This window comes from Salvelinus fontinalis, chromosome 17 (genome assembly GCF_029448725.1).
Source record: "Salvelinus fontinalis isolate EN_2023a chromosome 17, ASM2944872v1, whole genome shotgun sequence".
NCBI classification, from domain to species: Eukaryota; Metazoa; Chordata; class Actinopteri; order Salmoniformes; family Salmonidae; genus Salvelinus; species Salvelinus fontinalis.
This window is the reverse complement of record NC_074681.1, coordinates 21,766,645-21,773,757: the sequence shown is the minus strand read 5'-3', so window position 1 is coordinate 21,773,757 and position 7,113 is coordinate 21,766,645.

The window sequence follows — 7,113 nt, the reverse complement described above, 5'->3', positions numbered from 1 at the left end:
ATGTCCCGTTGGTAGTTTAATCTTTCGCGTAGGTCATCGATTTTATTTCCCGAAGATTGCGCATTTGCTAGCAGAATGGAAAGCAGTGGGGGTTTATTCGATCGCCTATGAATTCTCAGAAGGCCTTCCGGACCTTTTTTCTCCGCCTTCTCTTCACGCAAATGATGGGGATCTGGGCCTGTTCCCTGAAAGCAGTATGTCATTCACGTCGGGCTCGACCGGAATCGTTAGAGGAAAAAAAGGATTCTGACAGATCGTGGTGAGCAATCGCAGTTCTGATGTCCAGAAGTTATTTTCGGTCATAAGAGACGGTAGCAGCAACATTATGTACAAAATAAGTAAAGAAATAAGTTACAAACAATGCAAAGAAACAAACAAAAAAACTAAATTGGATAGGAACACGTAAAACATCAGCCTTCTTCTCTGGCGCCTTCTTCTACTGCCAAATATTCACATTCACTATTACAGTGAAATGTTTTGTCTAGGAAGTTGTCTAAAAGGGATTGGATTTGTTGTTGCCTAATTGTTTATTGGTATGTTTCTACACTACTTTCCTTCCAGCAATAGCATTTCTTAATATTATGCAGTTCTTTTGGATTTGATGCCTCAAGATTGAGTACTGCTCTGTTCAGGTAGACTGTATTTTTGCTGTGATCTGATAGGGGTGTTAATGGCCTGACTGTGAACGCTCTGAGAGACTCTTGGTTGAGGTCTCTCTCTCTCTAGCTGTCCTCACAACCTCTCTCTCAGACTGAAGCTCAATGTGTTCATGTGTTTTCTTGCACAGATCACATTCTACTTTCCAGATTAGTCTCTGATATTATATGATATATTTTGTCCTTTGTCTCTATGCTACTCAATAAATACAAAAGTATGTGGACAGCCTTTAAAATGAATGGATTTTTCAATTTCAGCCACATTTGTTACTGACAGGTGTATAAAGTCGAGCACACAACCATGCAGTCTCCATGGATGGAGAAACATTGGCAGCAGAATGGCCTTAATTAATTTCAATGTGGAACCGTCACAGGATGCCACCTTTCCAACAATTCAGTTCGTCAAATTTCTGCCCTGCTTGAGTTGCCCCGGTCAACTGTAAGTGCTGTTATTGTGAAGTGAAAAGGTCTAGGAGCAACAACGGCTCAGCCGCGAAGAGGTAGGCCACACAAGCTCACAGAATGGGACTGCCGAGTGCTGAAGCACCGGTTGCAACACAAGTCCTCGGTTGCAACACTCACTACTGAGTTCCAAACTGCCTCTGGAAGCAATGTCAGCATAAGAACTGTTTGTCGGGAGTTTCATGAAATGGGTTTCCATGGCCGAGCGGCTGCACCCAAGCCCACAATCACCATGTGCAATGCCAAGCATCGGCTGGAGTGGTGTAAAGCTCGCCGCCATTGGACTCTGTAGCAGTGGAAACGTGTTCTCTGGAGTGATGAATCATGCTTCACCATCTGGAAGTCCGACGGACAAATCTGGGTTTGGCGGATGCCAGGAGAACACTATCTGCCCCAATGCATTGTGTCAACTGTAAAGTTGGGTGGTGGAGGAATAATGGTCTGGGGCTGTTTTTCACAGTTTGGGCTAGGCCCCTTAGTTCCAGTGAAGGGAAATCTTAATGCTACAGCATACAATGACATTCTAGACTATTCTGTGCTTCCAACATTTTGGCAATAGTTTGGGGAAGGCCCTTTCCTGTTTCAGAATGACAATTCCCAAAGTGTATAAAATGAAATCCATAGAGAAATTATTTGTTGAGATCAGTGTGGAAGAACTTGACTAGCCTGCACAGAGCCCTGACCTCAACCCCATCGACTACTTTTGAGATGAATTGGAACACTGACTGCAAGCTGGGCCTAATCGCCCAACATCAGTGTCCGATCTCCCTAACATGCTGACCACACCGCTTGCATCGCGTGCGTGAGCGTTGCAAAATAAATGTACACATACTGTACATGTTATTCAATCATTGCACCCACACTGCTCGCACGTGCCAAAGAGTGTCTGCGTTGTCAAGCGCTAAAATAGAAGTCAGTTCTATTTGTGACGCTTAACGCAGTACAAGTCGTGCCTCTCCCATCTCCTCATTGGTTTATAGAAGCAGGTACCCACGTGCCATCTCCTCATTGGTTATACCCACATGGGTGATTGAAAGATGAACTGAGTTCGTCAGTCGGCGTGGTAATACTATGAAAGTTTTGATGCCAATCACCATATAAAGTCCAAAGAATAAAAAGCCTGGAAAGAGGAGAGATGACTAGAAACGATTAGGTTGACCGTTTTATGTGTGGATTAATTGTCGGAGAAGAGGACGTTGCGCATTTCAGGTAAAATAACAACTCAACGTTTATTTCCCAGGACAAATTAGCTAGCAACAGCAGGCTAGCTCAATAGGACAAATTAGCTAGTAACTGCAAGCTCGCTAGCTAAATTGCCGTAAACGTTTAATGCTTTTCGATCTGTCCCGAAATTAGTATAATTGGTTCAGAGTTTGTTTTGATATTTCAACCTTTGATATTTCAATTGTGTTTGTAGGGGGACAACATCTATTTGCGCACGATGGCGCACATGCATGTCCGGTTTGGGTACGGTGTAATGCTCTTGTGGCTGAATGGAAGCAAGTTCCCGCAGAAATGTTCCAACATCTAGTGGAAAGCCTTCCCAGAAGAGTGGAGAGTGTTATTGCAGTAAAGGGGGGACCAACTCCAGATTAATGCCCATGGTTTGGAATGAGGTGTTTGACGAGCAAGTGTCCACATATTTTTGGTCATGTAGTGTCTATCTGTCTACATACATACATCATACCTCCACACCTCCTTCTTTCAGGTTGTTGATTAAGTTCAGGAGCAAAAAGTTACTAAAACCAAATCATAATAACTACAGTAAGCAGGTTTCAAACGGATATTAATGTCACTTTCCATGAAGGTTTATCCAAGGGTATTTAAATAGTCCATGCATAAGTAAACTGCTACTTGGCCATGCGTCCAGGATTCTGCCCCTAACCCCTGCCTTCCTATATACTGGATGTGCACAGACATGTAATCACAGCTGCTCTATTGAGGATTGATACGGTCACTGCAAGGTTGGGATACTGGCTATGTAATCCATTAATCTTAAATGGGCCGCGCCTGGCTCACCTGCCGTGCTCTTAATAAGAACAGGAAGGAGGGAGAGGAGGAAACATATTCACCTGGCCATACAGTACACATTCTTTGCAGCAAGGACTTTTCTCTGCTTCACAGAACAGGAAGTGCCTCTGGAGCTAATCAAAGGTGGGATCATTTTATGAATATCCGGAGGTGTTTTGTATAATATCTCTTTTAGGTTGCAACGTGCATGACCCGGATGTTAGGATGCAGTTTCTGTAATGTAACAGAGCCCGTTTTAATTCAGAAAAAGAAAAACCCTTGAGCCACTCCTTTGTTGAATTTGTGTATGTCAAATCAAATCAATCAAAGGAAATTTTATTTCTCACATGCGCCGAATACAACAGGTGCAGGCGTTACTATGAAATGCTTACTTACGAGTCCTTTCCCAACAATGAAGAGTTAAGAAGTAAGAACCATTTGCTAAATAAAAAAAGAAAATAGTAACACTATAAAATAACAATAAGGAGGCTATATACAAGGAGTACAATGTGCAAGAGTACGAGGTAGTTGAGGTAATTGAGGTAGTATTTACAGAGCCGTGAAAAAGTATTTGCCCCCTTTCTTATTTTCTCTACTTTTGCACATTTTTGCTACTGAATGTTATTAGATCTTCAACCAAAACGTAATATTTGATAAAGGGGAACCTGAGTGAACAAATAACATAACAAATAATAGTTATTTAATTTACTTCATAAACAAAGTTATGCAACACCCAATGCACTGTGTGAAAAAGTAATTGCCCCCCCTTACACTCAATAACTTGTTTTACCACCTTTAGCTGCAATAACTCCAACCAAACACTTCCTGTAGTTGTTGATCGGTCTCTCACGTCGTGGTGGAGGATTTTTGGCCAGCTCTTCCATGCAGAATTGATAACTCAGCGACATTTGTGGGTTTTCAAGCATGAACTGCTCGTTTCAAGTCCTACAACATCTCAATTGGGATTAGGGCTGGACTTAGACTAGGCCATTCCAAAACTTAAAATGTGTTCCTTTTTAGCCATTTTAATGTAGACTTGATTGTGTGTTTTGGATATTGTCTTTCTGCATGACCCAGCTGTGCTTCAGCTCACAGACAGATGGCCTGACATTCTCCTGTAGAATTCTGATAGAGCAGAATTCATGATTCCTTCTATTAAGGCAAGTCATACAGATCCTGAGGCAGCAAAACATCCCCAAACCATCACACTGCCACCACCATGCTGACCGTTGGTATGAGGTTCTTACTGTGGAATGCAGTGTTTGGTTTTTGCCAGACATGGTGGGACCCATGTCGTCAAAAAGTTACACTTTTTGTATAATCATCTAATCATGTATAATCATAATCATCTGTCCATAGAACATTCTTCCAAGAGTCTTGTTAATCATCCAGGTGCTTCCAGGTGCTTTTTGGCAAACTGGGGTAAACTTTTTGGACAGCATAGGTCCCTTTATGCCTGGCGAAAACCTGTGTTGGTGTGTTTGGACCATGATGTGTGAGTGCATGGTATATGGACGGCACAACAGCTGCATACTCCTCCACTCTCTGTGTGAATTCACACTCTCCAACCCATAGACATTAAAACCAGTATATAGTGATAGCTCTGAAGTCATCCATATATTCCTATGGAAAACTTCCGATGGCGCATGAAGCCGGAGGTTTTTGAATTTGAAACAAGCCATATATTGCTGAACGGCACATTAAAATCTCTAAGGATCATGGTGAAAGTGGCTGTAACTAGCAAAGGATTATGGCCGATGTAGTCATTTTCATCCTGCCTGAGAGAGCACCAGGAGCCTCCTTGTAGCCTGCTGGCCTGTGATTGGTCTGTGTCCGCACGTGGTCAGACCGGACTTATGTAGTAGTCAGAATGGATCACTAATCACTAATCACTAATCGATTTGTAGCTAACTTTAAAATAATTTACTGTGGGGATCAAACTTGATCATATTAAACACATTTTAGAGCCCAAAATATCTATCCCCAAAAACAATTTACTTTCTGGCAATTGTAATTTACTTAGGCTTTCTAAGGCTTTGGGTAGGTTGCTATGCAGTAGCTGACCAGCAGAGCTTGTGGCTTCACGCTCCAGACCGGACACTGGGGGCCTGCTCCAACCCGGTGTCTTACCAGACCCCTTTCATTCGGTCTATAAATACTCCAAATATCCCCCTAATCAATAAACAAGCTTTAAAATAAGGAAGAAATTAGACTTTTAAGGCCCAGAATAGCACTGCTTCTCTCCCTGTGGCTTTCATGTTAAAGGAAGCTCTGAACAATCTTATTGTTACATTGTTACATTTCCTTCTCTTGCTGTCAAACCCTCATGTTGCTCTTTATGAGGTCACACACAGTACTCTGGCCTCCCCGTCCAGTGAGTTCAACTACTCTCAAGTATTTTGATATTTTTGGTTAATTAAAATATCAAAATTCTTACAATTGAAATAGAATGCATAAAATTATACCAAATCAATGTGAAAGATGTGGGGAAGTTGTACAGAATTGTCATTGTTGTTTTATGAATGTACATTTAAGTAATAAAATATTTTACCAAAATTGAAAGTTTGGTTGATTTTAAATGTGACTCCAACAAGCACGCAATTATACTGTGCATGTGTAAAGCTACAGGTCAGGGACTATAGAGTAGAACCTGTTTAGCTTTTTATTGCCTTGTAAAAATCCCCAGCCTTTTAAATGTTGTACAGCAGGACTGTGTAAAAACATATATCTGAAAAGCAGAGAGAGAGAGAGAGAGAGAGAGAGAGAGAGAGAGAGAGAGAGAGAGAGAGAGAGAGAGAGAGAGAGAGAGAGAGAGAGAGAGAGAGAGAGAGAGAGAGAGAGAGAGAGAGAGAGAGAGAGGAGAGAGAGAGAGAGAGAGAGAGAGAGAGAGAGAGAGAGAGAGAGAGAGAGAGAGAGAGAGAGAGAGAGATTTTCAGGCACTTGTAGGCATATATCAAATGAGATAAAACCCATAATAATGACTAAAACAGAGCGAAATGCTTAGGCTCCTAGCTCCAACATTGCAGTAATATCTAGCAATACAAAACAATACACGCAAATCCCCAAAATAATGAAATATTGTCCATTGCTCGTGTTTTTGGCCCAAGCAAGTCTCTTCTTCTTTTTGGTGTCCTTTAGTAATGGTTTCTTTGCAGCAATTTGACCATGAAGGCCTGATTCACGTATTCTCCTCTTAACAATTATTGTTAACTTCTTCTTGATAGGGGGCGCAATTGAAACATATGGCAAAATATGCGTACCCATTTTAAAATGCCTATTTCATATCTATCCCCCGAAACTAGAATATGCATATAATAGTCAGATTGGGATAGAAAACACTCTGAAGTTTCCAAAACTGTAAGAATTCTGTCTGTGAGTTAAACAGAACTTTTATTGCAGGTGAAAACCTGAGAAAATTTCAAGGAAGTGGCACTAATTTTGAGAGCTCTGTGTTCGAAAGCCTTCCTATTGCATATGTGAAGTCTCATCAATAAGACCTCCTTTTCTATGTCTTCCCTAAGGTGTCAACAGCTTTTAGACGTAGTTTCAGGCCTTTATTTTGAAGGATGAGCTTGTAAGAGCAAATTGAGCAAGTGGACAGGTGGGGGCTCTCCGGGTGAATCATGCGTAAATCTGAAAAGGTAGCCATTGTTTCTCTCGCTCTAGTGAGAAGCCAACTGTGCCGGTCGATTTATTATCAAATAGATTTGTGAAAAACACAATGAAGTTGGATCAGAAACAACGGTTGGCATGTTTATGTGGACATTATGGATATCATTTGGAATTTTTTTCGCCGTTGTCGCGAACGCTTTTTCCTATGAATTCCTGGGTCATGACGCAACAAACAAACTGAGTTATTTGGATGTGAGAGGAGAGAGGAGAGGAGAGGAGAATGAGAACATTGAGAGAGAGAGAGAGAGAGAGAGAGAGAGAGAGAGAGAGAGAGAGAGAGAGAACATTGAGAGAGAGAGAGAGAGAGAGANCA